General features: G+C 33.6%; 1 protein-coding gene across 3 annotated transcripts in view; it reads right to left on the bottom strand.

Annotated features, from left to right (window-relative positions):
• The window catches only part of LOC106880260 (protocadherin beta-16), a 107,411-nt gene extending 96,229 nt beyond the window's left edge, over positions 1-11,182 (bottom strand). For all 3 annotated transcript variants that reach the window (XM_014930125.2, XM_052973103.1, XM_052973102.1), the window contains exon 1: positions 10,864-11,182. The gene's annotated coding sequence lies outside the window, so the exon portion shown is untranslated. The remainder of the gene's footprint in view (positions 1-10,863) is intronic.
• Positions 11,183-11,190: the final 8 nt, after the last annotated feature.

Raw genomic sequence — 11,190 nt, forward strand, 5'->3', positions numbered from 1 at the left:
AACCAATACCAAAAATAATGAAAAACAATAAAAGACAAAGAAAAATAAAGAACCTTTCTCATATGAAAATGCTATTCTAATTTGATTTCGAAGGAAATGTTGGCTTCGATTACCTTTAAACTAAGTTAGCAGGAAAATTTTAGTTATTTTCCACTTTTTCATTTATTTATCTATTTATTTATTGCGATTATTATTATTATTATTATTATTATTATTATTGTTTGTTTCAGCAAAAAAGTTATCGAGTTGGTGGCAGCAGCAGGAAAGAATTCTTTGTAAGAAATCTTTCCCTCGGTAGAAAAACAAAAAAAAAAAAAGAGACGACTAATAAATTTCAAAAAAATATAATAAAATAAAAAAAATTAAAAAATACTAATAAAATCAATGTCTTTTAGTTTATTTCTTTAATTCAATTTTGTTTTTGTTTTAAATAAATCACAACATGAAAGAAGAGACAGCCTATCATTAAGGAATTGGTAGGGTTAGGAAAATAATTAAATTCAAGTTGCTCGGGAAGATACTTCGACTCTTTAAGTGAAGATACCAAGATATTTGAATACAACAAGCAGTTCATTGATTTGTTTATTTTTATTTTCAGTTTTGTTTTTATATTACTATTACTATTTTTACTTTTTTTTAAAAATTTCTGAAACAGTGGAAATGTTTAAAATATTTTAGAATTGAGTGATTTCTCTGGCAGCTTTGCTTTAATTAGATCTATTGCCAAACCTTCCTTCTCTATGTTGCTCACCCAACAAATGATTTCGGTGGTCTTTGAGTACTATGTTATGTGTCAGTTCTATATTATGATTATGTAACAAATAAAGTCTTAACTTATAAAAGTACCACATTATTATATAGCTTATAATGTATTGTACTCTATAATGAGGGGAAACATGAAAGGAAATTCAAATCTCTAAAGAATTAAAAAGCACCATTGTGCAGGGTTTTTGCAATATTTAACGAGTTAAAGATTTTCATCACTAGGAAACCATTGTATAACAGATAATAAGGACATGGCTGTGTGGTTAAGAAGCTTTCTCCTCAACCATGTAGTCTTGGGTTCAGTGCCCCTGCATGGCACTGTGGGCAACTGCCTTCTACTATAGCCCTGAGATGACCGGAGCTATAGTAGAGGACAAGAGTCTTGAAAGGGAATTTGGTTGATGGAAACTGAAAGAAGCCTGTCATATTTATCTGTATACAGATGAATATGTGTGTATCCTTGTCTAGACATAATGTGATGGTTGTAAATGTGCATCTTGTTATATGGGCAAGTTTGTTCAGTTGCAGTCTTCCAGAAAAAAGAAAAAACATCTGGTTATGGGAAAATATTATCTTGCTTGGAAGCAGGTGAGGGCTGGCAACTGGAAAAGAATCCTGCTGTAGAAAATCTGCCTCAGCAAGAGTGAATAAATCAATGTCACTACTTAGTTTCTTTTTCAATGTCTGATAGTTATTCTACCAATGTCTTTTGTTGAACTTCTATGTTACAAGGACATTAACAGACCAACACCAGTTATCAAGTGAAGTGGTGAGGGGGAACAGACACAAAGACACAAAACCCCAAATGTATATATATATACATGCATATATATATATATATGTATATATATGCATGTATGTGTGTATATATATTGTATATGTAAATATATATGCTAAAGAAAGTACCTGCACAGGGTGATTATGGACAAAGGCATATATGAAATTATATGCAATATATTAAATAAGAATATATTTAGTCTTACTGTTAAAATACAAGTTAGGGAGAAACCATAGGAACAACATTAGCTAAGAAGAAAGATTATCTGACTAGTTTTGTAGATTTTAATACTCATCAGTAGTCACTTATCAAACGTTGATGTGTAGAAGAATATATCTTCGTATGAAAAATATTACAAGGATCAAAGAAATTTATATAATTGTACATGGTGGATAACTTGAATTTAATAACAAGCATTCCAACACATTGTGGTTCCTAATAAATGTGTATACAGTATTAGAATATAAAATGCTCAATATCTGTATTTCTTAAGGCAGCAAACTGGCAGAAATGTTAGCATACCAGGCAAAATGCTTTTTGCCTGCATTACATCCATCTTTATATTCTGAGTTCAAATCCTGTCAAGGTTGATTTTAGCTTTCATCCTTCTGGTGTTGATAAATAAGTAGCAGTCAAGCACTGAGGTTCGATATAATCAACTTAACCCCTCCCAGTAATTGCTGGCCTTGTGCCAAAATTTGAACCCAATATATGTATATTTAGTATTTAGATACTTAGGTTTGTGTTTGCACTAGAGAAATTAAGTTCTATAGATTTTTAGAGCTTCTATTTATACCTTCAAGATAAAATATTCTAGATCAATGATTCTTAAACTTTTTTTTAAACTGTATTTTTCCTACTTAACCAATCTACCATATCAATTCCCCCTTTCCCTCCACACACAGTCACACATACATGTACACACATTCTCACATATCATATATATATAAAAGAAAGTAGTCTTGTATACAACATTCATTGCACACAATTAACAGTCTCATGCTAATTTCGCATTAACGTCTTTAAAATCAAAAGAAAAAAAAATCTGGCAAAAAGTAAAAGGCAGGGGGGAAACAGTGCAAATATTGATAACTTTCATTGTAAAATCAATTTCCCCACTGGAATTCCCTGTTTTCTCCCTGATATTCTGGAATTTCCCTCTGGGAGGAAATTATCCCCAGGTTAAAAAGTGTGGTTCTAGATAGTTCGATTAGGTACACAGATTTCAATTGCCACAACTTTCATCGAATGTATCACAATTTGTGGGTGTTTGTGTAATGCGTTAGAGTATTTAACAAAAGGAAACAAGTCATACTCATTGTGCACATGACATTGCTCCAAATTTCTTATTGGTTGTTTGTGCACACACACACACACACATATGTATGTGTATAATATAAAAATATCTATCTATCCTTATATATATAATATATATACACCCATCTGCTCTCACCCCACACACACACATGCATGCACATGCACGCACACACACACACACACACACTATATTACTTGTCACACTAATTTATTCTTGGTTTCTGCTAAAGAGAAACTGGGACGCATTTTATGTGTAAGACAAAGCTAAAACTATGAAAGAAAAATATTAGTATCAGGATTTCATGTCAAATTAGGGATGTGACTGAAACACAAGTAGATATAGTATGCACACATTATATGTAATATATATATATATATATATGTATGTATGTACACATACATATGTATACATAAACATATATATATTATACATATATGTGTATATCTGCTACGTATGTGGGAAATTCTGTCTGTGGGTGTGTTTGTACAGTTGTTAGCTAACTCCTCCTACATCGTTTTATCGATTTTGATGAAACTTGACACGTGAGTAGAATTCATGTCTAGAAACCTCATGGCATACTCAGATTGTTGAAAAAAAATCGATAATAGGGCCCCTGGAAGGGATCCTTATGTATATAATATATTTTATTTTAAAAACCAAGGGAAATAACCCATCTGCCCCAGGAAGTGACCCTTATATATAGCCAAGAGAAATAACCCATTCATTTTCCTAAATTATTTGGTAAAAATGAAATTTAGTATGCTTATTTCTTAGTATTTGAACTGTTAGTTCTCCAGGGCCAGGCATGTTTCCACAGAAAATTGGAAATGAAAGACACCACTTACATGACAGTGAAACTCATCCACAACTATCATGCTAGTACTGAAGGTCAATCTCAAAATGCTGAGCTTTATGAAGGAGATGAATTTTGGTGCAGTACTGTTCTCAAGAAGACCTGCCCATCACAGCAGAATCGAGATCCTAAAACTAACATTCCACATAAAAAGTATTGGTGTGGGTAGTGGTGCCATATAAACAGCACCTAGTACACTCTGTTAGGAAGGGCATCTAGATGTAGAAACCAAGCCAAAACAAACAATGGAACCTACTGCTGCTCCATGCCTTTCCACTTTCAGTCAAGTCATTCAGTCCATGCCAGCATGGAAAACAGATGTTAAATAATGATGAAGCAAGGCCAAAGCAAAGCGACAGCAATGCGCGTGCACACACACACTGACGTATATACGATAGGTCTCCTTCAGTTTGTGGCTACCAAATCCACTAACAAGTGTTTAGATATCCCAGAGCAATCATAAGAGACACTTACACAATTTGCTTTGCAGTGGGACTGAAATTTAACCACACAGCTATGTCACTGCCTCAGTGTGTGTGTGTGTGTGTGTGCGTGTGTGTGTGGATGCATGATATGTGTGTATGTGCATGCTTGCATGCGTGCATGTGTATGTATGTGTGTGCACCATGTGTGTGTATGTGTGTGTGCATGTGCATGGTGTATGTGTGTGTGTGTCTGTGGGATCCATGACTATATGTGATGTATGATTCCACCAGGCCCACATGCATTTTGCTCATGATATCAAATAGTTTATAACACATCCTACGTATGACACATCTCATTCAGGATATCACACTGCTGTCAACAGTACATTCGATTTATCATATATGTGGTCCATGATCTCGTATAGTACATGATACAGATATTTATGATGCCATGTGGTATAATATTACCATAAATTTATGACAATATTTGGTTAAAAGTTTCATTGGTGATGCAAAAGGTTATTTTACTTTCTTCATTTTTTTCTTCTGTTTCTGTTTATTTGTCTTGTTTGTTTTTAAAACTAAGCCTTGATTCCCTGCCACCACCACCACCACCACCAACACCACAAAATAGAAATACTTAAATTGTTAAAATTTTATTGTTGTTATGTTTGTTGTGAGTAGCAAGATTCAGTGACAAAGTATTGGATTGCTATGCACATGAAGAATTTAGAATCTGAATCACATGGAAGCATGTTTCCTATAATGTGTCATGCATGATAAGATATAACTTCCTACTCAGCAGGAAGTTCCAAATTCCATAGACTATTGATTTCTTTGGATAGACATGATGTGTCAGACTTATAGGGCAAAGCAAGAGGGGAAGTAGATAAGATTATGTGGCATTCATCCATTTTTTTTCTTGATGTACATGAAGTGAAATGACTGCAAGAAAGGATTTTGGTAAATGATAGATAGACAGATAGATAGATAGATAGATTCACAGATAGACTGATAGATAGATAGATAGATTCACAGATAGACTGATAGATAGATAGATAGATAGATTCACAGATAGACTGATAGATAGATAGATAGATTCACAGATAGACTGATAGATATAGATTCACAGATAGACTGATAGATAGAGATTCACAGATAGACTGATAGATAGATAGATAGATAGATAGATAGATAGATAGATAGATAGATAGATAGATAGATAGATAGATAGGGAGAGAGAAATAGTGAAAGAGAAAGAGAGAGAGTTGAGGATATTGGCAGTAAAGAGTGAAAATTAAAGGAATTTGGAAACTGGAGGCAACAGTAGAGGGGATTGGGGAGGAAGATGAGCAAGGATACAATGAAAGAAAGAGAGAAAGAAAGAAAGAGGGAGAGAGAGAGAGAGAAGGTGAAAGCTAAAAAAGATAAAAAAAAAGAAAATGGTATATACAAGAAGAGAATAAAAACAGTGAGAACAATAGGGAGGTGGAAGGGGTTTAGGAGAGAAATCAATAAGAAGAATAGAAACAGAGAACTGTAGAAGACAAGGCAGGAAAGGGAGAGAGGGTAGACAAAGTGAGTGGCAGCAGCAACAGCAGCATTAGCAGTGGCTTATTTTATCATCAGAGAGCTAGTTTAATGGAAAAAGCTATACTACAAATGACAGAGACTAATTGAATCAATGAGATGTTTAGTGTTCTTTCTGTAGTTTTTCTTTCCTTTTAATTTTTTTTTTTATCTCTACCCTCCATGGCATGTCAGCTCCTCCTTAACTGGAGAGACAGTGGATGTGGTGGGTGATGTTATAGAGTTAGTAACAGCTACCTACTAACTGGGGCCATAAATATGTCTGTTCCTAAGGACCCTGGTTGGGTTTCATTAAAATCTGATGATGATGATGATGATGTTATAAAACAAAAGGGAAAAGAGGAGGTATTTTACACCAAATTAAGCCTGATTCCCCTAAAAATATTGGCTTTATGAAAGAAAAAATAATAAAGGCTAACAAGAAAAAAAAAGAAAAAAGAGACAGAAAAGAAAGAAAGAAGGAAAGAAAGAAAGAAGAAAAGAAAGAAAGAAGAAAAGAAAGAACACTATCTTTTATAATCTGTGTTTTTGAAATACAGGAGGAATAAACAAATATGAGAACAAAAGTTTGAAGAAAAAAAAAAAGAAAATTAGAAGTAAAATAAATAAATAAACCAAACAACAAAGGACTTCAAATTTTAATTTTGGGACTAAATGGTAGTCTTTTAGTGAGATTCCTCTTTCATGCATTTTATGAATAGCTAGTTTCTCAGGATAAAAAAAAACAAAAAACAAACAAACATAAAACAATAAGGCAAAATTAAATAAAGTATAGAGATCATTCTAAAGTAGTACTCTGAAAACAAAACATTGAGATTTTTGTGTGAATCACTTCTGAAAATATTAAAAAAAAAAAAAAACAGAAAATAAAAACAAAAATTGAAATTCTGAAAAAAAAAAAAAACAAGAATCCCCCAACACTTCTTTTTCCCCTCTGCCCCTCCCCTACTCTCTCGAGAAACAAATGGTGAAAGAAAGAAAAATAAAATAAAATAAAATGACCAGTAATTTATGATTTTTCAACCTCAATTAACTTGTTAGATTCAATAAATCTTATCAAGGTTTCCCCTGAAGGATTACTACTGTGTGGGTATGTTTTTAAGTTAAATTGACACTGTACAATTGCTAGTTGTAGTAGCTCTAGTCTTGTCAAAGTCAGTAGAATGTAGTTTTTGTGATACATGTGTTGAGATTGAGACTGTGTTTTTTCATGTACAAGGAGGTACCGAAAAGTTCCTGGCTTGGGGAGCAGAAAATACAGGAGGATTTGTTAATTATGATTTTATTCAACATAGTTCCCTCTCAGATTCACACACTTATTGCAGTGGTTCCTCAGTTTTTCTAAGCTCTACAAAAGAACTCAGAAGGTTGGGCCTTCAACCAGGCTTTTCACGATACCCTTAAAATCAGGAACTTTTCAGCAACCTCCTCCTACATACATACAGATATGTGTGTGTGTTTATATGTATAATTCTTCGAAATGTTTAGTTTTAGAATAGTGGCAGCTGATGAAGGAAATGTTCTCTATGTGGCCTATGTGTTTTCTGTACTCTGTTTATCATTTTGTCCACTTTTTTTTTTTTGCAACGTCCTGTACCCAGATATGCATCTATATATACATGTAGATGTAGGTATGTACGTATATATGCATATACTCATATAATATTTGTATTACATATATATATATATATATTTGCATGGAGTGCTGATATGTTCCTGACTTTGGATAGAAGAAAATGCAGGAGGATGAGTTAATTATGATTTTATCCAACATATTTCCCTTCCAGATTCACAAACCTATTGCAGCAGTTCTTCAATTTTTTCTAAGCCCTTTAAAAGAACTCAGAAGGTTGGGCCTCTAACCAGGCCTTTCATGATACCCTTCTTAAGGACAGGAACTTTTCAACACCGACTTGTACACTGACACACAACCAATTTTTGCTGGGGTCAACAAGGAGACCACTGTAAACCATTCAGCATATTGGGAAACCAACAAATATGTATATTGGTTTCAAATTTTGGCACAAAGCCAGTAATATTGGGGAAGAGGACTTTTTGATTACTTTGACCCCTGTGCTGAGCTGGTATTTATCTTATCGACCCCAAAAGGCTGAAAGGTAAAGCTTAGCACGACAGAATTTGAACTCAGAGCATAAAGATGGATGAAATGTTACTAAGCATTTTGCCTTGTATGCTAACAATTTTGCCAGTGTGAATACTTAAATTGGTTTCAAATTTCAGTACAATGCCAGCAATTTCAGAGAGGATAAGTTAATTACATCAACCTTTGTGCTCAACTAGTAATTATTTCATTCACCCCTGACAAAGGATAACAAAGATCTTTGAAAGAATTACTCAACAATGATGCTAATAATGGTGCTACTATAGACACAAGGCCTGAAATTTGTGTGGAGGGGGTAAGTTGATCATTGACCCCAGTATTGACCCCAGAACTCAACTGGTACTTAATTGATCGAACCTAAAAGGATGAAAGGCAAAGTCAATCTTGGTGGAATTTAAACTCAGATTGTAAATATGAGTGAAATACCACTAAGCATCTCATCCAGTATGCTAATGATTCTGTCAGCTTGCAGCTTTTGCAATGATGCTAATAATAAGAGTATTTTTTGTTACATTCAGGAGAAAATCAAGTCACCTGTTTAATAATGTAATCTGTTCTTATTAAGAAAAGCCTAACCTTCTACATAACAGAATCTTACTCTCACTCTCTCTCTCTCTCTCTCTCTCTCTCCCTATTTTACCCTCTCTGTCCTTCTTTCACTCTCTCTCCCACTTTCACTCTCTAGCTCCCTCTTTTACTCCCTTTCCCCCATTAAACTCTCTCCCCACTCTTCGTTTCACTTGCTCCTCCATCTTCTTTCACACTCTACCCTCCTCTTCACTCTTTCAGCATTCATCCTCTGTCTCCTCCTCCTCACTCTCCCCCTTCCTACTCTTTTGGAATTCATTTTCTTCTCCCCCTCCCCCTTTCTGCCCCCCCTCTCTCTCAACTGTATCCCTTCACTTCCTGTGCCAATAAGCACCACATATGCTGCATTGGTCAACAAATCCTGAAATGCAGGATATCTCAACAACTGTACTAACCTTATTTACATTCATTTTCAATGATGTAAGGAACTCACTAATAAAAGGGAGAAAACTCTAACCACTTCTCATCATTGATTTTTGTTCAGTAACAAAATCATTACAGGACTAGATGTTTGACTCACAAAATTTTCAACTGGACATTAAAAGACAATATGCCTTTATACATCTGAATCTGCTAACTGAAATCATAGCAAGAAGTAATGCATGCAGTCTTTCATACAAAAGATCCCCACCAAATGAACATTTATTTTTTTTACACCCTTGAATTTCTACATTTGATAAAATGCTGATTTTTCAAGCTCCATACCAACATTACTGAGAATTGAAAGTTAGGCAATTCAAAAATACTCCCACATCCTAGTTAGAAAATAACTATAACTGTAAACTGTATCACGATGTAAAATGAAAAACAAAACATATCACATAAGGTGCTGAACAAGTAAAGCAACAATTAAATTAACTTTATAATCATTAAAAGAAAATTATAAACGTCTGAAGGGAATTTGATAAGTGCCCTGATTGAATTATCCTGCATAAATAGGAAAAGATCAGATTGAAAAGAAAGTCAAATGTGGTAAATGGGATAAAAGGCAACAGGACAAACAAACCAGAACAGAAGAAAATAGAAAGAACATGAAAATTTTAAATGACATCAAAGTTTGACATGAAAGAATGCAAATTTGGTAGAAACTTTTTAATCCAATATTCAAGTTCAAAAAATTTCATTTTGTGGGAAAATGCATTAAAAGGGCAGAAATATTGATTTAATCCAATGGGATTAAATCGATATTTCATTTCTTTTCAAGGAATGGCTACTCATGGGGCTTCACTGAACAAGACAAAACCTGTTTTTATGAGATATCTCTGAATAAAAAGTATTATTTAAAACATATTTTTTTATTAGGTTCAGCCAGAGAGCTGTGGCCATGCTGGGCCACTGTCATTAAACATTGGTACCAAATTTTGACACCAGGCCAGCAATTTTGGTGAAGGGAATAAGTTGATATCATTGACCCCAGTTCTCAACTTATATCTATTTTATCGTCCCTGAAGGATGAAAGGTAAGGTTGACCTCAGTGGAATTTGAACTCAGAACATAAAGACAAAATGCAGCAAAGCATTTTTCCCAGCATGCTAATATATATATATATATATATATATATATATCAAATAAAACTGAAAAAATACATATTAATTTCAGGACATCAGCAATGAGCAAAAAACACGCATATGATTACAGAAATGATTTTTAATAACTGGATCACAACAGATAAAAAAAATATATATATACATAAAGTAACAATTGTCCTCACTCTAAAAGAAAGACAGTTAAACAAAATATCAAACTAACCATTATGTAAACCTTAAATTGAGACAAGTGTATGCTTATGATGATCTATGATTTTAAATTAATATATTGTTTTTTCATAGTTTCATTACCCAGTAATTTTTCATTGATGATTTTATTTTAATCTCCATCAATAATTTTAAGCTTCATCAATCACTTCATGAATGGCTGTGTAATTTATTAAAGAACAAAACAATAACAGCATTCTTTTATTATCATCATGTATGTCATGAGGTGGTGAGCTGGCAGAATTGTTAGCATGCTCGGTAAAATGTTCAGGGGCATTTCATCTGTCTTGATGTTCTGATTTCAAATTCTACCAAGGTCAACTTTGCATTTCATACTTTCAGTGTCGATGAAATAAGTACCGGCTGAGCACTGGAATCAATGTGATTGACTTACCCCACTTCCAAAACTGCTGGCCATGTACCAAAATTTGAACTCCTTACCATGTGTCATTAATATATGTCATTAATAATACTTTAATTGCTTCGTGTTCTCAAATATCGTTCACATATAACTTCATAATTATCAGTCTTTAAAATGATTAAATATTTTTTGGAGTATGGATTAGAACATACTTTTGCACTAAACAATGATTTATCTAGAATTATGGTTGGAGGATTAAAACATTTCTACAGATTTAGATGCAAAGAGAAGATACTCAAATCAACATACCTGGTTCCTTTATCCATTGAAGTTTCAAATGATTTCAAATGGATAACATACATTCATCAAGAGGCTTTCCTGGTAGTGGATATCAACTGACTTGGGATGGATAACATGTCCATTCGTAGACTCATTTATGGTAGCAGATATCAACTGTCTTGCTCGCGACTCTAATCACTGTTGTTGTATGCATGACTCGTCCTCCACTAAATCATAATATGCACTTCACGCAACTACACACTACATCATGGAGTGAATGCACTCCACTACGCTATTTCTACTATTTCAAGTGATTCACATACAACTGGAAATTGTAATTTATATATATATATATAT

Source organism: Octopus bimaculoides, chromosome 14 (assembly GCF_001194135.2).
Source record: "Octopus bimaculoides isolate UCB-OBI-ISO-001 chromosome 14, ASM119413v2, whole genome shotgun sequence".
NCBI lineage: Eukaryota > Metazoa > Mollusca > Cephalopoda > Octopoda > Octopodidae > Octopus > Octopus bimaculoides.